General features: G+C 39.8%; 1 protein-coding gene across 38 annotated transcripts in view; it reads left to right on the top strand.

Annotated features, from left to right (window-relative positions):
• The window catches only part of TENM2 (teneurin transmembrane protein 2), a 1,469,731-nt gene that overhangs the window by 787,585 nt on the left and 655,155 nt on the right, over positions 1 to 26,991 (top strand). For 32 of the 38 annotated variants that reach the window (XM_080555516.1, XM_080555559.1, XM_080555513.1 and 29 more), the window contains one exon: positions 3,262 to 3,311. The exons of 1 other annotated variant lie outside the window; for it this stretch is intronic. The gene's annotated coding sequence lies outside the window, so the exon portion shown is untranslated. Of the gene's footprint in view, positions 1 to 3,261; positions 3,312 to 12,596; positions 12,860 to 19,999; positions 20,980 to 21,139; positions 21,160 to 26,991 lie in introns of those variants that run through there. 5 more of the 38 variants (XM_080555538.1, XM_080555528.1, XM_080555560.1 and 2 more) reach the window with 4 other exon arrangements.

The raw sequence follows: 26,991 nt of genomic DNA, 5'->3' as shown, positions 1-26,991 counted from the left end.
GTTATTCCCTACATGGCCAAAAACAGCCCTTGAGTGAGCAATGTGGATTCTTCCAAAGGAGGAGATTGCTCACTGATTTATAGCTGCTGTGAGCTGAACTGACCTCTTTCCAGCTGCATGTGATGTTTAAGATGGAGATTAAAACATCTGCTTGGACAGTAAGGCTTCTAAGAGAAATTCTGTTATCAGGTAAAATATCTTAAGCAATGAGAGAGCAGGATGTAGTCATGCTAGACGCCTTAATCTGAATGCCAGCAACCCTTCAGATCACATTTATAACATTTTCCATTTCCAAACAATGAACTATCAAACATAAGCTAATTAAAATGCCTTCAGTGGTGAAATAAAATATAAAAATATATAGAATTGGCAAATAAAAAAACAAGTGACGAATTTGTCAGCTTTACCATCACTTTTTCAAGTAGCAGCAGCCAAGTTATCCCTATGCTAACTATCAATCAATTTACTTTTTGCAGCTGATATTATCTAATTAAATTGTTTTAATTGCCTTTGAATTTTAATGCAAGGAAAATTACAGTATGCTTTCTATTAAAATGCTCCCTACTCATTTCTGTATACTGTGCTTGTCATTATGTAGTTAACAGTTGTTCCACAGTGATATCAAGACTCCATATTTTCTCTTTAAACAAGGATCCTGAAAAAAAATGCAGGGCTATTTTCTATATTGTAATATATTTTCTTTATTGCTGGCAAGACTGAGTAATGCCCACTTATACTCCCTTCTCATTCTCAAAAATAGTTATTCAAATACCGTATTTAGAAACATTTGATTCATTCTGTCACTGCATTTGCAGTTAGAATGCTAATTCTGGAAAACACTATCTCCCTATTTTTCACACTGATTTACTTACTGTTTACCTTTTTTTATAAGACTATAATGAAGTACAGAGATAAAAGTTGTATTCCTGCTTTATGAAAGTATGAGAATTAACCGTTAATTATACTACAAGAATGTGTGTCAATAAGACTCTGCCAGAATTAGGACTGTAGATCCTGTTCAGTCCCTCAGCACTGGTATAGCTGCCCTGAGTATGATGGCAAGCACACAAGGGCAGTATTAATAAATATACCAGATTCAAGTTGTAAGATTCCAAGAGGACTCTCTCCAAGTATTTGTCTGTTATCTTCTACATTTGCAAGGCAAAGGGTGGGGAACAGACAGGCAATTTCGTGACAGTTTTTCATCTTCAATCCAGAAAATACGGTAGTATTTCTGGGGCTGGCATTTCAGCCAGTTCAAACCATACTTCATCTTAATTCAGCTCAGAAGTAAAGAAAGCTAAACCAGCTATAAACAGACATTGCTGCAAGATAGGAAAATGTGAAAACAGAAAAAAAAATGCAGAAAGGAGAACTTATTTCTCTGGTCTTTCAGGTAACCAGACGGGAGAAAAATTTGAAGTGCAGCCATTCTGCATCTAGTTTACTGTCTGACCCAATAAATTATTTTCAATGCTAATTGCAAAGAAGATATCACCTAAAAGTTGTATGTAAAGGCTTCTGTCACACTGTCACAAAATTGATCAACATTTAGCATTCACCCATTGCCATATGCTGTACTATACCCCCTGCTTATGGTTTACAAATAAAGTACAAAGCGCTGCAGCTGTATACTCTAGCCATTTCTTTGGTGAACAGATAATGATATATCTAATGCTGAAACATTTGATGTGACTAGTGGACATTCTAGTCACAGCAAAATTCCTTAATCTCCCTAGGATCCACAGTAACAAAATTATTTGATATGAGAACCTTTGATATTACAAGTTGTATTTAACATTTTAAGGCTCATTTGAATCAGCTCAGCTCACTGAACTGCTAAAGCATACAAAACAACACATCCTGCAGAGAGGAAAAACCTATAGATGTGGTTCGTAGCCTAAAGGTATATTAAAAAAAAATAAAAAATCACGGAAAATGAATTGCTGAAGATAAGGCCCAACATTTTATTGGTACCATTCATTTCAAAAGTCAGATGAAAGCACAGTCCTGGTGCATTGCACAACAGAAGTGTAGATGGATCACGAGCGAAGGATACTACTGAGATTTCCATGACATACTGGAGAACCTCTTAAGACAGAAATTTTGTTGTGACCCACAAATACCTGTAGTGCGTGAGCAATCAAATTTCACATTGATCCATAAACTACTATATCATGAACTTGATTTCTTTTTCCCTGTTGTAATCCATTAAGATGCTAGAAAATTTTAGTTTTCAGTAGGGATATTCAGGCAATAACATCTTCCCACTGTGCCTTGGCAGTGTACTAACGGCTATTGCAAAACACTTAGTGTAAGCATTCAGCCAAGTTTCTGCCCACAGCAGAAATAAATGAATAAATAAGCTTTCATCCAGTTGTGCTACCCATGTTAACACATTGTTTTGTAACCTCAGTATGAAATAGAAAAAAAAATCATTTCAGGGGTTATGTATTTTGTGGTACATTGAAGAGGGAATCTTAAGTAGAAGGTTTTATGCCTTTAGAAAAGTGTATCTTTGTACTACTCCAAGTGCTTGTCTTCTAAGTACAGCACTAGAAAAAGAGTGCTTTCTACAGGTCTGTCTTTTAAAATACATATATATATGCTGATAATGATGAACTGATCCTGAGGCTTTATTCAGGTTACATTCTCAGTGACCCAATGGGACAGATTTTGCTGTGGGGGCATTTTTGTTAACAGGCCTGAAGGATTAATCTTGCATTTAATTTCTAAGACCAGCACAGTTTTTGACAAGACACTTCTATTTCTGTTGGTGGTGTAAAGTTATTGCAAAGAAAAAGCATGATATAATGTGCACATTTTCTTCCCGTGGTGTTTCTTTGAGGGACAACATGAGTGGTCAACAAATCAAAAAATAGGAAAATTATGTGAAAAAGATGTATTTTTCACCGAGAGTATCAAATTGTGTCATAGAAGCTTGTATTTGTAGAAAGAATAATTACATACAACTAGAGTGGTGCCTTTTAGGAAGCATGAAAGAATCCAGTGATATGTTACCCAGTTTCTGTAGGAGAAGGTCTGGTCTAGGCTGTCAAAAGTTAGTAAAATTCTCTGTTCTAATTCAAATTGATGGTGGATCATGTCCTAAATTTATAATAATTACATAAGAAGTATTGCAAGTTAGTTTTTATTCTATCAATCTATATATAAATACTGTGAGATTTAACACATACCTTACAAGATCTTTCACAAATGCTGGTAATTTGCATGGTTTTAATATGTTTTCTTCTTTTATAGTAGGCAATACTCAAAATCCAGAGGAAGAGGTTGCAATCTACAGGAAGCTGGTAGGTCAAATTTTAAAATTATATAAACTGCAGTATAATTAGGTTGACAAAAAAGATATAAGCGGTAAGGTAATGAAACTTGCATTTACTGGGTATTCAGAGATATGCAAAATCATTTTAATTTACATACTGAGGGGGAGAAAATGTGGTTTAGCAGAGGCAATTAACATGAGAAAGTAAGACAGATGCTGTGCAAATAATTCATAATGAATAATTTCTTTGCTCCATTTTGTGTTTGCAAGTTTTCCAAACAAACTAGTTTTTCTGATGTATATGTTCAAACTCTTTGCTGAATAATATCTATGCATAATTTTTTGTGTGTAATTCATTCATAAGCAGAGCTTTTTGAATATTCAGGCTTTTTTGAATGGTTATGTAGGTTGTACAACACGTTTCTCATTTCCAATTGGAGAAACATAAACTTACAGCTTCTGCTGTGAATAATCACAATATTATTTTACCAAACATTCCTGCTAGTACACTCATTTGTTAAAATAATCATGGAAAAAGAGATGCAAACAAAAGCAAGTAAATTAGGCTGGCATGTCCTCTTTTGTTTCTCATTTGGAAAAAATAATTTGTACCGTCCACAATTCTGTTTGTCTTTAATTGAAATGTGAGGAAGATGAAAATACACAACCATAGTCTTACAGATTTCATATGGCTGTATTGTAGGGTTGTACTTAAATATTTCCTTACCGCAAGGAGTGTGCTCTAATTTACTTCAGTTGTTCTTGTTTCCAGTTGTTCAGACCAACTACCTGACAAACTGGTGCTTCTTAACTACAGTCTGCTCTTTAAGCACGTCACTTGCTAACTGACGTGCCGTGCCGCTTGCCTCTCCACTTGTTAGGGCTAAATTTCCATCCATTCTGTAGCAAAACGTTGTATTAGCCTCTTCTGTGTAGCATAAAGGAAAGGCATATATGTGGGAAGATAATGAAGATAAATACACTATTTGTTGGCAGTCAAGGTGATTAATTGCAAGAGACGGGCTTAATTACACCAGTAGTAATAATTGGTGTCATGGACAGAGACCATTTTCTTTTTCTTTTTTTTTATGGCACATTGTTCAGAATGTCTTGAAGTTTGAATACACACACCTTAATGAATTAGTACAAATAGTAACTTCTTACATAACAGGCATATATTCTTAATTACATTTAGAGTCATATTTACTTGGAATGCCGGACAAGTCAGTTTTTACTCTTCCTGTGAGTGAAAAAGGTCATCAGGCCTGAGAGACCACTGTGTTCTTATGACAAATTCTGTGTGAGGAACTCAATAACGAGTGAATTCCATTTGCAATGATCAATGAATTCCATTTGCAGCATATTATTAGCAATTTTTTTAAAGTTTTTATATTTAAAATATGTATATTGCAGTTTCTATTTCAGTTTACTATTTTAATAATGTTAATTACAAACAATAGAAATAAAAACTTGGTATCGGTAAGCTGAGCTTCACATTCCTAAGGAAGTAGTGGGAGAATTGCAAGTTCTTTCGAGATTCCTTTATATCCCATTTATTCACTCGCACAGAGGATCTAACAGTCTCAGCTTACACCTTTCCTCTTGAGATCAGAAAATACCCTGGGAATTTCTTACAACATGGGAAGTGCAAAGGAATCCCTCAAATCTTTCTAACACTAATAGGACAGGAGAACGCAGGGAACTAGAAAAGCAGTTTCACTAATGTCAATTCCACAAACATGTGTCAGTGTTGAAGTTCTGCTCTTCTTGTATTTTACGCTGAATAATGTGAGAACACTGAGATAACAATTTTAATAACTAAAGTACACATGTATGTCTTTGGAAGAGAACAGTAAAAATAGAATAGCTTACTTTGTAAATCCTGGTTTAGTAGCTTGTTAACTAGCAATTACAAGTTTCTTTGGGTACAAAGAAATGATGTCTTGTCTCTAATGAGCACGGCAAACTAAATAATTATTTGAAAATACAGAAAAATAACAATGAATTGGCATTGAAATGAGAAGTAAATTGTACTTCACTAATTTGGTATATTTTATCTAGCTAATGGGTTCGTTTTTTTAAATGAGATATACAAAGTGAAGTAAGAAAACAGAGAATAAAACATTCACTAAATTAACCTAGTTGAGTATACATTCTCATTGCTCTTTGGGTTGCCTCCCTTATGCCTGTCTTTCTTCCCCTATCTTCCTCTTATGTTTTTCACCAGTTTAAAGCTCAACTTATTAAAAAATCCAGACATAGTAAAGCCTTACATTGATTACATTCTGTTGTCTTCATTCCTGTTTATCTACAGCTGAAACGAGTATGTTTTGGAATCTGAGGTTGGTTAGTTTTTTCTTTGTTTGTTTGCTATAATATGATTGCTATAGTATGATTGCTATAATACATTCTCTTTGTAATCTTAAAACAGACATTCTAGATTATACATCCCTTCGAACATAATTGCTGTAACTTCCTGTTCTTCTCAGGATGCCTTCATTTTTTATTTATTTATTTTTAATACTGCACAAGTTCTTAGTGGTAGGACTGATAAATGAACATGTTTCTTTGCATTATATGGATTTATAACAAATAAACTGGGTATACCATATCACTTTACAAATCTATTGCCCAGTGATGTTACAGCCAATGGATTAAATATTGGGCTTCTCATGGACCGCTCACTGCAGTTTAACACAACAGATAATGGAAGGAGATCAGGCATGAAAACTTCCTCTTTATCTCACACCTTTTGTCACATGAAGTAACTGATAACCGCTAAGTTCATAATCTTTCTTTCATACAATGTTCAGAAAATCATGCACTTAAACCATGACCTTCACAGAGAAAGGACTGTGTCATATTGTTTAGGCAGTAGTAAAAATGGGGCCCTGATCCTGAATGGAGTCATTGGATTTTATCAGGAGGATAGATAAAGCAAGTGAATACTTCAGTGTGTGCTTTTCTGGAACATTTTTCCAAGGAAAATATTTTGCATTAAAACAGGGGAAGGTAGAAGGAGGTACAAAGTGTAAGAATTACTCATTAAATTAAGGTTAAGAAAATCAGAAATAAAATTGTTTAGCTAGCAGTTTATTTAAAATACACACCAGTTACAATGTTTCTACTATTTCATTATGTTATTAAAAATGCTATGAAATAACACAGAATTTATGCTGTCTGTGGAAAAAAAGTTATCCCAATGCTGAGATTTGTACGTTGGTTTTATTATTATCTAATATTTCTTGTTATCTTGGTAATTCTTGCATACTAGGAAAATGAATAAAAAATCTTTTATATTTTCTAATGTCAAATGAGCCCGTGAAAGTTAAAAATTTCAACAATATGGTATTTTTATTTAACAATTATAGCTTTTTTTAAGCTTTTATTTGAGAGGAACAAATGCTGTTAGCGAGGTTTGCATTGCCATTTTCTGTAGGGGTAGAAGGGCATCACTTATGTAAACTGTCACATATCACATGCCCTATTTTGCATATAGTACACTTCTATTTTTGCTTATTTTTTTCTGGTTCTCCTTTTTCCCAATTATTCTCTGCAGTTTTACATGAATTTTCCAGTAGATGATTTGTCTGCACCTTTTTACATGCTTACTGATAAAGCAGACTGCTAACTTAATATTGATTTTGAGTCAGACTTGACATCTCACGCTGATTGAATTAGCTTCAATATTATGCAAAACAACTACCGTATCCTTTAGAGGTCGCTTTTTATTTTCTCTTTCTCTTGGTATTGTCCCATATCTATTATTCAACTGCTTGTTGTGGCTCTAACAGTTGAACTGACTTTCAACTGTTGAAAAACTAGGTACTGGACTAGGCACTACAACTATGTGTGTGTTGCCATTCACCTTGGCTGTGACCTGCACTTACAGTCTCATTTACTCCCATGCAGATTATGTAGCTGTGATGTACCTCATCCACATCAACAATATTTAAAGCGGAGCTGAGAAAAATACCTCTGATATCAGAAAGAAATGCTAATTTTATCCTTAGTTCACTTTGGAAGACCCACTGTTATTAACCAAAATGCTCCCAGCCCCCCCGTCTTTTATCATAATCCTCTTGCCATGTGATCCGGAAATGCAAAGGCCTTTCTATATACAGACATCTACATAAAGTATATACTTTAATGTAATGGGTACAGCGTCTCAGTAATTAACGCAGGAAGACGAGGGAAACTGTTCATCGTCTTGGTGTCACAGTCATGAAAATGGCTAAGAGAATTAACATTGTAGTAGCTTGCAGTTACACAAAAGAGCAGTCAGTAGCTTGCAAAACCAAACTAAGGACTAGTTAACAACTGTATCTTCTATTTATGTTACAAGAGTAATGAGAAGACAAATCCATTATTCAGGAACTGGAATCTCAAATATGTACTAGAAACCAGTATAACTTCAGTAACTGAATAGGCCAGAAGAAAGTAAGAGCCCTGGGTCCTGATTCACACAAATTAGAACTGTTCCGAGATTCGTGTGTTCAGTTTAAGACTCGTCTTAGCAGTTTCACATCAGTGCGTGACAAGTGCTCTTAGTGTAGTAGCTACAGTGAAAATCGTGCATCCCATCACCTCTCCAACAGCAGTACCAAATTTCAGTACCATGAGGTGTTCCCTGAGAGCTGGACAGTTTGAACAAAAAAACACATCTCAGAACCCAGTGAATTCTCCTCTTGCTCTGCCAGATGACCAAGGCTCATCATTTGCTTACAAATGGCACTAACACACTAACAGGAAGTTGACAGCCAGGTTCTTCAGAATGCCTACGAAATAATTGTGCTCAGCAAAAGCTACCACGTGAGAAAAGGGTTTTAGGTACGGAAGTCAGAAGCTTTGTATGTAGAACACATTACAGACATACGCCATGACAGAGAGATGGTATTTTACTGTGTTTTGCATGGGGGGGGTCTCATTAGGGATGGCTGTGTACGCCAAACGTGCTCATTTGCAGATAGCACTTTTTCTCATGAAAAATGATCCATCTCTTAGTACAACAGTGTTCTGCACCTATGAAAGTCTGCACATTTTCTTTACTTTCCACTGAGCGGGTATTGCTTACAAAGACTTTCCATTTTTTCTCCTCTTCTCCTTCTTCCAGAACTGCAAACTTGTTGATGGCTTTGAATTGTTCAGAGCCGTTCAAGCATATACCAAGTAGCTTTCTACCTGCTTGGTACTTCCATTTGAGCCATTTCGAAGACAGGCTATAATTCTTACGAGGTAGATGGGCTGGCTGTGGAAGGGGAATTTAAAAAAAAAAAAAAAAAAAAAAAGGCTAAAGGGACTGGAAACTACCTCAAAATACTAATACAGTTTCAACAATTTTTCTTCTATTGTTTGACAAATTATGGACAGCTTCTGGCAATATTTAAAAGGTGGCACAAACTCTCTTATTTTAATGTCAAACATGCATCACATTTATTGTATTACTGAAAATGGTAATTCCAGTGTGTTAAAATTCTGTATCTTTTCCCTCCTCCTCTGTTGGTAGCTCACTGCGTGATACTCAGATGCACCACTATGGTACCGCTATGTGTTTACTTCCTTGGAACAGATACTCCCGGGTGTATTTCTTTTTTTTTTTTTTTTCTTTTTTTTTCTATAGTCCACGGTACTGTTTGGAGGATGTATTTCTTACTATGCATAGGATTAAGAATGAAAATAGGACATCTAAATCAGGTGCAACCAATGATATTCCAGTATATGTAATAAACATGGAAAATTGTACCAATTAATTAAAATAATCCTCTTTACGATGTGTTAAAGTATTTGAGAGGCATTGTTCAGTAAGACAGGCCCACTCTTTATTCTGAAGAGTTGAGTCCTACATTGCTATGGTGGGTCATTGCATATCACAATTCATAGCTTATAGGGTTGGAAAAAAATATGCTTATCGTCTGGTTTGACCTCCTCTGTAATGTCAGTCAGTGAACTTCACCTGAACTTGACCCAAATAACCACTCCATCAATCCCATAACTTACATTTGAGATGAAGCACATCTTTCAGAAAAATGTTTCAGTTCTATATAAAGACTCAAAAACCCAGAATTCACATTCCATAGGCAAAATGTTCCAGTCATTGATTAGCTGCAGTATTAAAATTTCACCTTCATTGTACACTACATTTATATAGTGTCAGCTTCCAGAAACTGTCTTTAATTATGCTTGTTTTCATCAAGTTATAGCAATGTGTCTGGTGGAACAGTTACATACTAATAAAGGAATAATGATATTTAAGGACGCATGGAAAAATCAGCAGTTCCAGGTTAGCAACTTCAAGCACATGCTTAAAAGGCAAGGGGACAAGCATCCAGGATTTATCTCTGGTAAACTGCAAATCTTTTTTTGTTTTCTCCTTCTTCCTTTCCTTTCAAGTCACGCTGAAGGGCAATTTTTCAAAGAAGTGTGAGGAAGAGAACCACGGCCTTTCAGAAGGTGGATGAGATGTTCTCATGTCAGCAGGCTCTGTAAGTGACAAGGTGATACTCAGAGAGACTCCGGAGATGCTAGGGCTGAATCTAAGAAAGCGTGCGTGTTCTAGGCGGTGCATCACAGCCCCACCTTTTAAGCATCTCATGCATGGAGCAGTAACTAAATATATAGCCAACAGGAAACAGGGCAGGTCTGCAGTCCCATTCATTGGGCACTTTGCTAGCCTCTGAAAAAATATGTTATCGGGATTCACTACTTGGAATTTGTCCTTGAAGGTAGGCACTTACATTATTTCCTCTAAAGAACTAAACAATGGTAAAAGATTTAAAACATGCTAGAGGAGGAATAGCCTGTGGTCACCAGTTATGTACTAATCCAGAGTTCTAACCCAATAAATGAGGTATCTGGTTTATTCTCCTCAGCCTTATCCATATTCAGTCTCATGTCTCTCATTCCCAGGAGAGTACCCTTACCACTAAATTAAAGGGATGGGAGGAAAGTTCTCTTCCGTTGAAGCTGTGTCACCACATCTAAAAGATTCCAAGATTAATTTGAGTAGAGAACAAAAGTAAGATAGAGCATGGCTTCCTTGTTTTCTAGTTAAGACTCTCACTTTTGGGAGAAGACATGGTTATCCTTCCAACAGCCATGAGTTTTCTCTCAGAAATTACCATTTTTACATAGATATCATTTGTCCTAACTGTGGACGTGAAGCCAGTATTCCTGCACTGGTCTTTCTAATAATGCCTAGATGTGTAATTTTTGTTTAGTTTTGCTTTGATACTCTCTCAGCTACCCTTTCACTCACAGCTGTCATTTTTACAAAAGTGTAACAGTGGGAGCATATATTCAGTTATTCACCAGGACAAACTAACGCTGTTTTCTGTAAACCATCTTCCAGGAAACAATCACCCAACTTGAAATGTAACCCTCACTCTTTTTTACTAGATACCTGACCTTGACTTCAACATTTCTGTTGAACAAATGAGGCTACCTTACCAAGGTGTCTAGATTGGTCTATGCCATTAACCTATATCCATCATAATTGACCATCAACAAACCTTTGTTGCATGGCGTTTAATCAGCCATTTGTTCTCTCTCAAATCGCTGATAAAGACATCAAGTAGCTTTGAAACATTCTCTGTATCGCTACTAGAAACACTCCTCCTACAAGAAGAAGATTTACAAATATCTTTAGATTGCATGGGCTAAGTGTACTTGGCTTTTTGCTAATTTCTGTTTAATCATCATAAGGATCAAGGCACATGCTTTATGGGCTGCTCTTACAGACATTCCATTACCTCTTTTTCACTGGAACCTGCGTTGCATCAAAATGTAGTTTGACAAGATTTGTTTCCCATCTGAGCGTAATTCTCAGTTTTTCATCCTGACAGGGACAACTCATTACTTAATGGCAACCATCTTTTTAATACATCTCTAACATTCATTTTTGCAGTCTAGTTTATTTTCAAGCAAAGAGATTATTTCCAGTAAAATGACTATCACAGTATTTCTATGTGAAAGTCTCTCTGCAGAATCAACACATCATCGTGCATATTACGTTAAAATGTAGTCTGCAGCATTTCAGACAAGGACAAATCTTGAAATCTGTGAAATGCCGTAGAAAAAGATGAGACCAGGGAGAAGTTGTGGCTACGTGGATGTTCTTCACCCCTGTGAATAAATGCAGTCCTCAAGCTACAGCATTGCATGCAATTTACCAAGCTCTACTAGTATGCTCCGCTATCCCCTCTTCTCAATTAACCTTGAAAAGCTGAGAGAGACTTCCCTGCTGATTTCTGGATTGCCCCTTAAAACTCCTGCTCTTTGTTGACAATTACAAAACTATAGCTGCAGTCAGAAAATTAAGTCTGCTGTAGTTTCTTTCTAATCAGACATTTACAGTATGCTTTTCCCAGCTACAGGTAATCCAATGTGGTCTCATTTACTTCATTTCTCAACACAGGTTTTCTGTTTTATGGAATATAGATATGAAGATTGTTACGTTTTGCCAGCAGATAAGAGAAGGCCCTGTTGCTGTGCATTACCCATCTCTAGGGTTCCTTTTACTGCAGTTTTTGTGTATTGTGACGGACTTAAGTCGCTACTTTCCTCCTGGCCTTGCCAGTAAGTTTTATAGTTGACACCACTTTGTGCCTAGCTGTTTGCCATTCTCTAGTCTTGTGATCGACGTTGCTTTGGTGCTGCTTTTTTGGTGCCATTGGTGCTTTCACAGATCTGTAGCACAAGGGGAGGGGAAAATTTAAGACTATGTATCAGCCAACTCTGAACTGTGCATTACAGAAGAGAGAAACTGTTCTGTGTGGTATTGAGGTATCGCTGCACAGGATGGGTGTTGTGTGAGGAACCGAGGTGGGGGGTAAGCTGTGGCTTCTTCATTGAGGGGAAGGTGATGGTAGAACCCTTTCCTCACTCAATAACTGCCCAATAGTTTGCCCAAACGCCTCTAACTCGGGGCAGAAAAGAGGGAGGCGATTTTTGTGACAGCTTTTTATTCGCGCGACGAGTTTTTAACAATTCATTTCGGGTCCGCGGTGGACAAGGACGGACCCGGTGTGCGGGCACCACGCACCGCAACACGAAGCCCGGCGGGCCCTGCCCGCGGCCAGGCCTCGCCCCCCACCCGCCGCACACCGCCGCCTTCACCTCAGGGCCGCGGCGAGAAGCTGGGGGCGCCCCCCCTCAGCCCAACGGCCCCAACGGCCGCAACCGCCCGGCCGGGGGGCGCTGCGGGCGCCGGGCGTGGGGATTGGCTGGCGGCCGCGGCGCGTGCGGCCGGCGGGGCTGCGGGCACAGCGCGGCCGGCGGCGGCTGAGAGGAGCTGAGGGGGGCGGCTGGCGGGCGGACGGACGGACGGGCTGACGGGGGCCGCGCTCCCGCCCTCCGCCGCGGCTCCTCCGCGCTGAGCCGGGGGGCGGCGGCTGGGGCTGGGGCTGCTGCCGTTGCGCCGCTCCTCGGGGGAGGGACGGGACGGGAGGGGAGGGAAGGAGGGAAGGGAAGGCAGAGCAGGCGGGGGGTGTCCCTCGGCAGTGAAGGAATCCGCCGCACCGGCGCGAAGTTCTCTCCCAGCGACGCTGCGAGGCTCTCGGGCTGCTCCTCCTGCCGCCGGTAATGCTCCGCTCCCCGCTTCTCGCTCGCTCTCCCCCGCTCCCTCCCCGCGGCGCTGCCCTTGGTACGCGGGGCTGCTGCTGCCGCTGCTCCCGGCCCCTTCCTCGCCTTCCTGGGCCGCCGCCGAGCGCTCACCCCGCTCCGCGGTGCTCCCGGCAGCCGGGCTCGCCTCTTCCTGGCGCTGTCCCCCCCCGTTATTTCCTCCTCTTCCACCCGTGCTCGGAGCACGCACGGCTCTGCCTCAGCCCCCAGCGCTGCTCCAGCCGCCGTGCATTTGTATTCCGAAAGGGAATTAAAGAGAAAAAAAAAAAAGAACAAACCGCCCAAACCGCTGCTTTGCATCAGTGCCGCGGGCTGGCAGCGAAGGACGGCGGCAGGCAGCCGCCTGCCGGGGGGCCGAGCCCGGCACCGACCCCGCACCCCGGGGAGACCCCAGCGAGGCACCTGCGCGGATGCCGGCGGAGCTCCCAACTCCGCTGCTCGCCGCGGTTCCCTCCCTGTCCCCGTCCCTCCCCGCAGCACTTGTTGTTAGGATGGCCCCGTGTAAACGCGCTTCTGTCCGCTGCGGGCGGCTTCGCCTTGCCGCCGTGCTGCCCGCGCCGCGCGGAGCGAGCTGAGCGAGCCGTCCTGCTCGGGGCGCTGAGCCGGGCATTGTCTGCCTGCCCGCAGCCCGGGCGTGTGGCTGTGGCTGGGGGTGAGATGTTTGCTTTGTCCTTGTGGAGATGGACCAAACCTCGCTAACGCAGAGCACGCAGGTATAGTAGCGGAACTGAAGTGCGGGTGCTTGGAATTAAAGGATTTGTGGTGATCGCAGGTTTAGTTGTGTAGGAGGAATAGTGTGTGAGATCCAGGAAATTCAAAACGCGTGCGTTTTCAAGAAGTGAAGCCTAGAAGTAGCAGTAATGCAGCAATCTGAGGAAATAAGGCTTGCCTGAACCAGTACGGAATACTAGCTGTCAATAAGCATGTGTAGTTATCTAACAGCCTCCTAGAGCACTTCATGGCATGCTGTCTGGCATCTCGTGTGGCTCCAAAGCGCAGTCCTTGCATGTTACGGGCAGAGTTGGCGAAGAAGTGGTAGCACCTGTTAATGAGGTTACTGCATGCAAGCGTTATAGTTCACCTCGGTTGTGCAGTCTGAAAGTTTTCCTTCAAACTTAAGAAGAATGCAGGCAGAGGTGATTCTGTCTTCAAGATGTTTGTATTAGAATTCAGTTTATCCCGATGTGACAGGAGGGTGAATCTCTGCTGTGTCTTATGATGGCAGGTGTTTTGCAAAGGGGCTTATGTAAAGGGCCAGGGAAAGTGGATTTTTACAAGGGGCTGATGGTCTGAAGGTAGACAGTATTTCTTGCATTGGCAAGGTTTAAAATGTGTGCAAACAATGCATTTGGGCGTTATTTTCCTGTGTATTGGCAAATCACTAACCAGGTTAAAGATGAATTTAGCTTGGCCCTTATGTTGAGCTTTCTGGTCTCTGAGTAATAAATGAGAAGTATTCGTATCTTGCGTGGATTTACGTGGTTGTCTATGCAGGAAGCCGGCTGGGAGTTCTGGGCTTTAAATCAGTTTGAGAGAAAAACTTTTTTAGCTGTGGCTTCTTACTGTCCTGGCAACATCATCCAAGAACTCACAGCAGTATTTTTTCAAATGTTATCACATGTTCAGCATATTATTCAAATAATAATAATAATAATAAAAGAAGTTTTGATCTGGATTATCTGTTTGAATTTTTATTCTGCTTATTTTAAAACATTTCTTACTTAATACTGCTCATATGAAAGCAGTAATCTTTAAATTCTCTGGGTGCTTATTTCTAATGTGGATAATGAAAGTAAAATTATCATGCTTCTGTGTCACTGAGATTTCAACTGTTTATGTAGCTTGGGAAAAATTAACACATGAACATCACTAGTGATGTTTTTCCTTTAATTAGGTTGAACTGTATTTTCAATATTTTGCACTGAAAGTCAAAGAGCTGCTTGAGAAAACAGAGGAGGTACTTGCTCTTGTTAGGTCACACAGATTAATAGCGGTAGGAACATTGATTTGGGGGGGCTTATAGTCAAGTTTCTGTGCCTTTTTAAAGAACATTTTTATTTCTGGGAAAAACAGCAACATATATCATCTTGTGATATATTATGGTCATGGCTCTGGCATATTCCTGTCGAATACTGTCATTTTGGTTTCTGCAGTAAAGAATATTTCTTGTGCAGAATATTACTGTTAGAGTAAGTAATGGTGTAAGCTGGATCAATGATCTTGTGCCTAAAATTACTTAGAACGGCATAGAAAAGGGAAAATGTTCATTCAGTTCAATCAAGGTCAATGTCTAGACTTTCTTGCCTGAGAGGTCAAACTAAACCAAAGGTCATATTAAATGGAGACAAAGCTCAAGCCACTGTTAGACCACTCAAGTCAATATACCGATGTTTGAAAAGCTGTTTTGTGTTTGTTTGCCGTTTACTGTGAATTTAATCCCTCAATCCTTAATGTTTTTGGCAGAAGGCACACATAGGAGCAGCACCACTAAAGTCCGTGCTTAAAGATAAGACCAAACATTTATTGGAATGGTAGTTTCAATAAAAGAAAATTATTATATAAATAGGTACTTTTAAAAAGTATGGTTTTTGCTTTTTCTTTTTTAACCCATAGCGTGCATAGAAGTAAAGACATCCTTAGAATATAAATTAAATCAATTTCTACTAAACTGATCAGAGATATTTTAGTCCTGACTTGTGTTTTCAGAAGGTCAGTATGTGATGAAAGTGGCATTTTTTTCCCCTAGGCTTTTTTTACTATATTTTACTTACAATTTCACAAGGTCTTTATCAGGAAGAATGGTTTCATATTGTGCTTGTAGTGCTACAATAGAAAAGGTAGTTTGGCTGATACTAAACACATGCAGGACTGGTCCATACCTTATGACCCGCGGTGTCACATCCAGAGACTTCTCACCAACTGGTAGCGAGTGACTCATCTCGCTCATTTCTTACCGCACAAAACAGCCCATGTACCCTGTGCTTGTACTTTATGTAGGAGGTAGGGTATGAAATGACTCTGCCTGTGTCTGACTGCTCCAGCCACAGAACGGACCAAATTTGTGTCCTGGTTGTTCCCGTAGCCTTAAAGAACCCCGTGTTCTGATCCTTATTCAGAGTCACAGGTTTCATTTAGCTGAGCTGCTACAGCAAGGTATTCTAAAGTAAAATGTTTTCTGCTATAAAGTCTCACCTAATCCACATACGGATTTAAAAGACGCACTGGGGCATCCTCTGTTAGCTGAATTTTGCTTCACAATTATTGGTCTGCACTGGGATCTCATAATGCTGTTCAACTTCCAAATACATTGTTTTAAATCCACCTAGCTGACTAACTCCATATTATCAAATAGACTTTACGGATAAGCAGGAAGCATATTAAGCTTAGATATTACTAATTTTTAATTATTATCATTTAAAATAGGTTCTTTTTGGTTGAATTGATTGACATTCAGTGCCAAATAGTAATAAATTGTCTCCTTTGATGTTTACTGAGGAGCATTAATAACCTAGTAGTCTTCCATATAGGGATGTAATTATAAGCTTTTAGCAACAAGCCGCGCAACATTGGATTATAAATTTAGGGTTAGCTGAGCAGGTTGCGAGTAGATACGGGATGCACCCCACTGCCTTACACCAGTGGCAGTATTCAGACACGTTCTGGGGTAATAGTTAAGGAAAAAACTGATCTTAAGTCACATGTCTTTAAGTCAGAAGCAGGCTTTGTAGAATGTATATTTTGTTGTAGGATTAACGGAAAGCAAAGTTGTAATGAGGTAGGGGATTTTGGCTTTGGGCTGAGTTCTTCAGTTTGTGTTGTGTTTGTGTCTTTGTCTTCTCATTTTAATCTATGAATGCCGGCCAGGTGGTATGGCGAAATTAAGAACAAGGTATCACCCTTTTTGTTTCTCGATAATATTCTTCATTCCAGTTTTGTTCTTCAGGGACTTCTTTGGTATATAAATGTGTACAGTTAACCAAAACAGAAACTGTAACCCTTTAGATTTACAAATGTGTATTAAAATTGTTTAGAATGCACCAGCAGTTGCTCTTGGAGGATTTTCGTATGAGCTTCAGGTATATTGTAGCTCCCTTTCAGTGCTTTCAACTCGTCTGAAGTCTCCAGATTTATCTGTTGTTTTTCAGATGACACAGGCAAGGAAAGCACGAGGGATCATTTGCAGGCATATGCTAGCCTATCAGAATAGTTAATGAACATATCAGTGAAAGATTTCTTAAAAGTAAGGAAACACCACCTGTATGTAAAATCCTCGTGGATGGTCCTATGTGAAGTAGGTGAGAGGCCACGGTTGAAAGCCAGTGCTGTACCCGCAGCCGCACACGTGAGGAGTGGTGCCCGGGCTTCTGCTGGTATGCTGCTTCTTGGAGGAAGTGGTAAACATGCAAGGGATAAGTACAGAACCATCCTCTCCTGCTTACGTGTTCATGCGAGGCTTCCGTGGTCCTAGGGACATCAGCTAGTGTTTGTTTTTTGAATCAGAGCCTGCAAGACCCCGAGAAGCTTCTAGTGCAGGTATGAGGTGAGGCCTTCCAGGATGTAGCACAGCACCTGGAGGCCACGAGCCGTGCTGGACATCGCTGCCCATGGGTAGCAGGGCAAACAGCCGTCTCCATGTATGTGCTTCCATGGTTAGCTCTGTAAGAATCTCTATCTATTTACTTGTTGGGAAAAATGCTTAGGAAAGTCATTTTTCCTAAGCTGAAGTAAAGAGTGTTGGTGCTGTTTGAATTGTGGTTTTGAACGGTCTGTACTGTACTACATGTAAACTATATCATGGAAATTTGAACTTTAAAAAGGCATGCATAAATGCATGGAAACTACACGAATTCTGTTCTGAAGTCATCGTTCCATACTAGGATAGGGTTTATGTATAAACACACGTAAAAATAGTAAAACGTAACATATTCTATTAAATATAAGTAACAGATTTTTCCAAATCATTTTGCAAGTGTAGATTGTCTAGTGGCTTTTCTAATCTTTATTTAAAATACAGCTATCTACTCTGAAGTAAGAGTTATCACAATTGTGTGCTCCAACATTGTATGACATGCTAAAAAGGTAGTAAATACCTTTTTCAAGCAAAAAAATATCAGGTATTTAGAAAGGCAGAATACTTAATGATGAAATATAACAGTGACACTAGAGAAAAGATTCTTTATCTTGAAAATAAAGCTCGCTTTACTTGCTGCATGTACCTTGCCAATGTACTAGGAAATACTATATTGGAATCAGATTCTGGGGGAAAAACGAGGCATTGGCTTTGCAGCAATTGAAATAAAGTAGCATTCGTAAATATTAAATGCATTATGGTAAATAAACTGTGTACTTTCTAGAAAGGAATATTAAGCATTTCATGCTTGCTACGTTAAATTAATTTTTGAACCAAATTATAACAAGTGCTATGCAGCTTAATGTAAGTATACTGAACATAAAAAAAAATCCAAACCAAATTTCATTAAAGGTGTCCATCAGTGCATGCTGTTTGCCTAGTCCTGCTGTCATCTGTAGATACCTCCCTTGGTGAGCACCATTACTGAATAATTAGGCTTTTAGAGAAAATAATTTCTCATGTTAGTTCATATTTACACAGAGGGCAGGTTTAAGTGTACGTATATGCAGGTTCTTGGTGCATCTGGTTTTGTTTTTTTTTTTGCTTAGGGCCATCCAGAAAATCGTTGCGCATCTGGAGTTGGCAAGAGTATGGTCAGTAATGCAGAATTTTCTCTTCGGGGGTGTTTTCTAGGCATTTTTTGTAACTTTTTTTCCACATAGTTTTGACACAGAAAATGTTTTTATAATTGCCAGTGCTTTTTATGATAGAGAGATGGTATACCAGTGTTGCATGAAAACCTGAAAAAAAATGTAAGTCCATACAGGGATGGGGAAATCGTTTTCTCTTCCACTTCAATGTAGCTGACTGGGCACCAAAATCAAAAGCATTGTTACTGAATCACACAGGAAAAATAATGGTTTGGGCAGATTGCTCCCAATCAAGGGGAAATTTCTTATATAAACCAAGATTTGTCTAAATATTTGAGTGAGTTGAAACATGATAGTTGTAAGTATTCCTGTAAGTAAACACACCGGTACCATGAAAGTGGATCTCTAATTTTAATAATGCCGGAACAGTTTGATTTGTCTGGGTTTTTGTATTATACATATACAGCTGCCTAAAATATGAATTAGTTAGCATTCACGTGACACGTGAACGTCTGCCAGCAGTTAGGATACAGATGATGTGTGTGGTGCACGGGTTTGATCAGTTACTTCTGTTAGGGTAGCGTGGCCTAAATATCAGCTAAGGAACACTGTCAAGCTGTTCAGGGAAGCGGGAAATGAAGCAGTAGAGACCAGATTTTTGAAGAAAGTTGACTGTGTACAGATGAGCGGGTACACATAAGATGCTCAAAATTTCCTGTAGGCCTTCTGCCTTTATGATTGGTTCTTAATGTCCCTCTGGACTTGATCGTGCATCTGTGTCTGTTGAAAATCCTTGGGAAAAAGAAATCTGAATCTAGGAATTTTAGATAAGGCACCTGACATAAATGGTGTATGTTTAGTGGTTTAGTCTTTCCAAACAATATGTATGAGAAGTAGACAGTAAGGTAGATTATTAGTAATCTAAAAAGCATCAAAGTAACTAAGATTTGTGTATAAGATAGGTCACAACAGGAACTAAATCTTTTTTTGCGGGGAGCGAGCTGGCTTTAGTGGTCTCCCAGCACAGACTAACCTAAGTCTTCTCCTTCCTTTCCCTCCAGCTCCTTGTTGTGGGCACAGAGCAGCCTGAGAGTCTCTAGTGCAGTGCTGAGTTTGGAGGTCACAGCTCTGTTAACCACTACCCAAGTACATAATATTCCAGCGCAAATCTTAGCTGACAGCAGTGGCCCCTGCTGCAGAATATAGAATAAGCTGTATGGTTGCCTTTCTTTCAGCTTTCCTACTTGCTAAGGGTTGCACACTGTAAGGGATGACCACAACATCGTCACCCCTTCTGTGGAACCTACTTGGGGCTGAGAAATGATGTCAGTGAAACTGCACAGAACATACCTTTGCAGAAAACTGCATAGATGTTCAGGACCATGCTTAAGTGGCTCACTGTGCAGCAGAACTCGCTGAAGTATTTTTTTAGGGAATCAAAGTCACAATTATTTCAGTATTCCTTCTAAAATAGGCCCACTGGAGGGTAGAAATCTCTTCATGGTACTTTGTTTCATCTTAGATGGGTGAAGGAGAGAAATAGTCTCTTTCAGATCATGACATTGATAACCAGCATGCTTTCTGTTGTAACCGAGCTTACTGTCATGAAAAAAAGCTGCGGTAGTGAATTCACAGTAGATGAGTGCCAGCATTCTCTTCCTCCTGCTTCTGGGATCATTTTGGAGAAAGGTGCCACCTCCTGCAGCAGGAGCCTGGCTACACAACAGCCATCTCTTCCCCTTTGGGGTGTGAAGAAGAGGGAGGAGGAGACAAGTGCAGAAAAAAGTGACCTGAATATTGCCTCAGCTGCTGTGGGATGTGTATTTTCTCTTTCAAACTGGTATTTGGGGCCATTTGGCTCCATTTCTGTTCTGAAGGTGAGCCCCTGGGGTGGCAGAGGGGCTGGCAGCTCCTCCTGGTACTGCGCTCCTTGTTGCACCACCAGTGAGGATTACCAGCTAATGAGTTGAATTAGAGAGCCCTTCCCTTTCACTTTCACAAGCAGCTGTCACTGCTGGAGAGAAGTGGTGAGAGGTGAGAAGAACCCGTGGATTGCCTGTGGAGTATTTATTCTTCGGTTGAAGCTCTAATTACCTAACGGGAACTCTTCTTCCATCTTTCCAGCAGTCCTAGGGGCCTCCATAGGTTCCTCTAGTTCAGCTGGCATTCTCTGTCAGCTACCTCCAGGCTTATATTGCCTTTCTTTTTCCTGCATTGTTCCTTTAAAGGAGAAGTAATCACTTCCCCCTGTGTTTCTCAAAAGGGCTGAAATACAAGCCGTTAATAGATCACTCTTTTACAGAGTAGCTTAAGCATTTCCTCATGCTCGTTCTCTACCCATCACTTTAATTGGCTGGGTAAGTACTGGGGTATTTATACGCTGCCAGTTCTGGAGATCTTGATGTTAGCTTATGTTACAAGGTGAAAATTTATAAATGTACCCCAATTGGTTTAAGGCCAGCTTCTGAATGGCCCTTCCTCTTTGCACAAGGGGTAGGGAGAACATCCTCATCGCCTCAGCAGTCTTCCTGGGGGAGGTCAGAACTCAGATGCTGTTGATACTTCCAGTGTAGATGGTGATTCCCTTCTTCCCTCTGGTGCCATGCAAAGGAGGCAACCACAATACTTACTATTTCCCCTTTTTTCTATGGAGGAGAAGTGATACGAGGTGTGGGGTTTAGAACTCTTCAAAAGTTGTCGTGGTTGCTGCTGTGTACTACCTTTGTTTGCCAAAGGTTTTCCATCAAACCCTAGATACCTGACTGCTTCTGAATATTGAAAATTACCTGACCCCTAGGAGGAAATGTTATAAATCCTATGCGTGCTTAGACTGGATTAGCCCCAGTAAAGCTGAAACCTGGTTAGTATTTTAAAAATCTTGAGTCAATTTCCAAGAAAACAACTTATCCTTATGAATTGTAGAGCAGGAGTTTCTTTAAATTTGCAAAGATAGGAAGATGGTAAAGCCTGGAATAGCTAGGTCTGAATTTCGTGGTCTGATCCTTTAAACAGTCATTACTGTCCTGTTGGTCTTCAGATGCCTGTGTGCGAGGAAGGATCACCTGCTTAAGGCAAGCTCTGCTAGAACATGATTTCCCCGTCATCCATTTGCAGTTTAAATTAATTGATGTCTTTTAAAGAAGGAAACTTTAAAGATGATTAGATGTCACTTTAATTTTGCTAATGAAGTGCTGTTTAGTACTTAGGTTCTGCTGTGCTAGTATTATGGCCCACTATCATTTATAGCTAACAAGTTTTGTTTTCCAAATAAGCAGCAACAAACACTTATATATAAGCTGGAATTTGTGGCAGCTGAAGGTAGTGGATGTCTCAATGATTGCAGTGACTTTGGATCAAACCTTGCTTATGCAAACTACTTTTTTTTTTTTTTTTACCTGGGTAGGGAGGCAAGTTTCCATTGTTTCAAAGTGCTTTTCTTGCTTAAAGAACAGGAAAAAAAGATGGGGCCTGGCAGCACACATTGCACAAGCAATGACGGAGGTTAAAGCAGTAATGCTTACTACTTGGATTAAGATTGCTGTATACCATTCAGGCGGTGCAAATGGAAGGAAAACCATGGACTTTCGTGGTAGTAAAAGAGCAGCTGTGTGTTACTCTATGTTTTGTCTTGCTTGAAAAACAAAAAACAAACAAACAAAAAATTCAACTTGCAAGCATGGCAGGCTGGAAGAAGCATGCTACTGTGGTTTGTTTCCTGGGCCCAGTAAGTGTAGTGCAGATCAAGATTTTTCCTTGCTGTGGTCTTCTCACCTCACTTGCCTGCTGTAAGCTTACTGATGGCGCAGATGCATTGCAAGCCTCTTGAGCAGGGGTGATGTGACTTGGTTCACTCAGTCCATGAGCATTTTGATTTATAAATCCATGGATTTATTAAGAACAGGTCTGCTCATGTTAGAAGTCATGGTAGGCAACACTGTATTGTTTAAAATAATGTTTTCTTTGTTGGCTGGTGAATTTATCAAGTTTATGCCGTGACCCAAAAAGGAATCTCCTTGGCTGGATGGTACTCTTGTTTCTCCTCTCCACCTTTCTTCCCTGCCCTGCTCTCCTCAGCGATGACGTTGATGGGAATTTTTGCAGGTCTAGTTTAATGTTTGTTGTCGACTAATTATCTTGTTGTCAGAAGTTGTATGAATACTTGCTGCCATTTATTCCATTGTTTATGGAATCTTGTTTGAGTCTATTACTGGTAGATTATAGGTAAAAGCAGAATGTTATAAATGAATGTTTATTTCCACTTTGATTACTGTGGAAGTCCATAGAGCTATTATTCATCTTCTCTACTTAGCAGTTATTTAACATATCTGTTTGCTCACACAGTAAAACTGTAATAGCTTTCTGTAACAGAGAAAGCACACTTTTTTTTTTTTTTTTAAACAAGGAAAGCAAAGATGCAGAATTAGTTAATGCATGGAAAAATGGGTTTATTCTCCACTTAGAAAAAGGGCTGTTATGGTTCTGTGGATTAGGATCCAGGTCTGTTGCCTCTTAGCAGCGGACAAAAGTCTGCTGGTTAGTCTTCACTCACTCAGTTTAACAGCTGTGCTTTCCTTCCTGACCTGCTGTTGTATATTTGTTTGGGAATTGAATTTACTGCCTGAAATGTATCAATTTTGTGGAAAGATGCTTGTCTTTAGGTTTGCTAATTGTGCACCTTATGCTGTCGTTTTTGTTGTGTGTTTTTTTTTTTTTTAATGAAAATGTTTCAATTAGAAAGTGTTTTGAAAGGTGACAGAAGTTGGATGAGGTTCCAGTAGTGTAGGAGGGGGAAAAAAAGTAATCCAATTTTTAATTTCAGATAAACAGCTTTATTATAGAAGCTATCTTTTCCCTTTGTGATTACTCTGACCGTGGTCAAGAGTCTTCTAAAACAACTAAAATAGCTATATTATGTTTGAACTATGTGGAAGCTAGGTGACCTGCCCACCGATTCCTTTTAGCACATGATGGGACCATATTCTTCTTTCAATTACCCAGGCTCAGGTTCAGTAGAATAATGGGTGCCCAGTTCAGCAATTCTTTTTAAACTCCTGCAAGATTGAAATCTTCTGAGAAGCAGTGAGCAGGGTAGATGTACTTCAGGGTGACCAGTGGTGTAATGTGGGAGCATGTCTGCTTCTCCTAGATGGGTAGGAGCACTAAAATCTGGATGGCATGCTCCGTGTCTTCTTGGTTTCCATTTCCTCACCACCTCTAAAGTTCTGTGTTGGCTAAAGCTGAAGCTTTGGAATACCAAGAGCTGCTCTTATGCCTGAAACAAACCTGGCAAGGACTATTTCAGTGTTCTCATATGACTCAATCCATTAATCATGTTTCAAGAAAACAGTACACAGAATGCAGTATCTCCATGGGAAGCTTATCATTGGGAAACCTGAATATGCTCTATCTTGGAGTTTTCTTTGGCAATTTATTGATGGAGTTCTCTATGTCTGTTGTATGTATGTTATTCAAGACCTTGCAAGATGAATTTGCACAGTTTTATTAGCAGAGAAAAGCTTCTCTCTGATAGTGGAGACAGACTTTGGGTTTTGTTTTGTGTGTATTTGTTTGTTCCTTTTCTTCATCGTCCATCTTTCGTGTGTGTGTGTTACAGTTAAAGCTTGCTTCCAGGACGATGTTGTCTTCTCTTTATAGTGCCATGACATATAGAGGCAAAGTCATGGTAACTGCATACAAAATGTAGCCATATACAAACTATTAACTGGGCTCCCCAGTTGCTAGCTAGCTCTTCAACGCTTTAAATTCTATTCGTCTTAGGTTTGAGGTTCTTTTCCAAGGGGCTTTTCCTCCTCGGAACTTCTCATCCTTCTGCTTTCTCTTTGCCAGACAGGAATTCCAGCCCAGAAAGGTTAGTTGTTCTTTTTCACAGTTGCCATAGCTTCATGTGCGCCTTGCACAACCCTGCTCTCATTTAGGACTTCCTCGGGGCTTGGATCAGTTTCACCAAGTGAGACTGAGGTTAGATATTAGAGGGGGGAAAAAATCTATTTCAAATTATAACAGTCGTCAAGGACTGAAATATTTTATCTGAGGAGGCTGTGAAATCCTCACTGTGACTGTTACTACAGAACAGACTAGACAAGCATCTGCCTACACTGATAGAATTGCCATTGATACTGACTTGCTGTTAGGGGACAAACTAGTAAACTTCATTATGGGCATCTCTCCTAGCTGGGCTGTCCTACAAAGTACTGGGCTAGCACTTACTAATGGAAATAGATGAATCTGAACAGAGTTGTATCACACACCGATTTTTTTTTCTGACTACGTATCATAGAAATTGAATGTATTTTTGAAGTTACTGACCTGTTATGTTGAGTTAGGACAACTGAAAACTTGGGTGATCTAGGACTGGTAAAACCAGACCTTTTTTAGCGGTTCGTGTGCTATTTGAGATGGAGTTTGTGTATACAGATACGTTGTTGTGCATGCATGCACATTTAGGGTTTTGGAACTTGCATACAATAAGCATTGTGATTATAAGGTGGGGCTTTTGTGTTTTTAGTTCAACTATTTTCCCCTTAATGTATGGAACAAGGCTAAGAGCATAAGACAGCTATTTCGCTGAGCTGTTCTCTAAGTGCTATAGCAACCTTCTAGCTCTGCAGTTGAAATTTTGCACTAATAACTATTTGCATATTCCAGGCAATTGATCTGGCATAGTGTATCCTAGGTATAGCAGTATCACCTGAATAGGTAATGAGACCACATCAAATACCTTGTAAAGAAAATGAAAGCGTTCTTATTTGGTAAATGATCCTGATGTGAAATAAAAGCACAGAGAAGTATATCATGCTTTAGATCATAAAGAAATCATGTGAGTAGGAGCAAAGTCTTCATGGTAGTCCCTCAAATGTATACAAAATGAAGTAAGCTAAAAGATTTAAGCTGTAATAGCCTTGTGAGGGAATGCCCTGCCTCTCCCTTGTTTCCCTGTACTGCATCAGTACCAAGATTTTTACATGTGGAAACAGGTGCCCTCTGCAGCCACCGGGAGCTCCGAGTTGCATCGAGGTATCCCCCGATGCCCTAGGTACTATTCAGGCTTTCCCTAGAAAACAAAAGGGTTCAGAAAAAATAACCGATCATCCAGGTTGGCATAACCTGCCTGTCTGCTTTTATAATATAATTTGCAGTGGAATTAGTGGGTAAAATATTCAATATTTCTCTTTTAATGCTTTCCTTTGAAATTAATGGTAATAATGATTCCCCAGTTTGGGGAACATGGTTGTGGCTTCCTAGTGACTAATAGCTTCAGTCAGTAATGTAATAGATTTTGCAACATGATAACGAAAAAAATTCTAATGAAGGTCAGATAGCAAATGGCTGCTGAATTGTTAGCTTTAAAATCTGTCAAATGTGGCAGTATTTATTCAGGTTTTGTTAAACAGGCTCTTTTACCACCACTGGTAGAGCTCTGATCGTTAGGCATATCTTAGTGAATTTGTTGGAAGAACAGACCTAGTCTGTTAGGCTCCTTCAGAAGAGAATTGATGCTGTTTAGCTTGATGTATAATGCCAAAGCCCAGTTCAGTTTTCAGACATCGTAGGTGAGATGGTGTTCTTGAGCCTGACAGGTAAAGCAGAACTGTGTGAAGTCTCATTTTGCTGTTTAACTTGTACTTGGTGGTTCAATAGCCATCATAGACAACGCAGTGGCATGTTGCAGAGGGAACACATTACTCTAGACCTAGTCTGTATTTTCAACTTTGTCTTTACTGTAGATGACTAAATCAAGAACTTAGTGATGTAAAAATACCTAACTTTTGTGTAAAAGTTCGATTTTGTAAGTTTGGAGTTGGCTTGTGTTGTAGTAGCGTTAGCTGTTGGGGCGTTGGATGTTCTGTGAGGTGCAGCTTTGGCGTTGATCTGTGGTAGTGGATGGGGCTTATCTGCTACACAGTTCACACGCCTTTACAAGGGCAATGGAAGGAATGTGTCTTGTCTTGGAACATCTTGTAACAAATTGCTAAATTGTGGCTAAAACCCAAATATGTTTTCTTTTTGTAGATTATTTTTTTCTCATTTGCATTTGTGAATCATTCATCTATTTGTCCTCAGCTAGTGATGCTACTGTAGTATACGTAAGTGAATTTCCATTAGCTACCTGCAAAGTACACTTTTTGTACAGCATACTGATTCCTATTATGACCTAGTTAGGCTAGCAGCAACGGTATTCTATTAAGCATTAGATAACTGATTGTTTCCGTGAGTGATAGAAAGTAAACACAGAATAAAACTTTTTTTTTAAAAAAAAAAAAGTCTAAAATGTTGGGTATTGAAAGAAAAAGTGAAGCTGCCTATTCCTGTGTGTCAGTAATTTAAAGTGAAGGTAAGACTACAAATGA

This window comes from Anser brachyrhynchus (assembly GCF_964034855.1).
Source record: "Anser brachyrhynchus genome assembly, chromosome: 14".
Classification (NCBI taxonomy): Eukaryota; Metazoa; Chordata; class Aves; order Anseriformes; family Anatidae; genus Anser; species Anser brachyrhynchus.
Note: the sequence above shows the minus strand (reverse complement) of the source record. Positions and strands in the feature narration are given on the sequence as shown.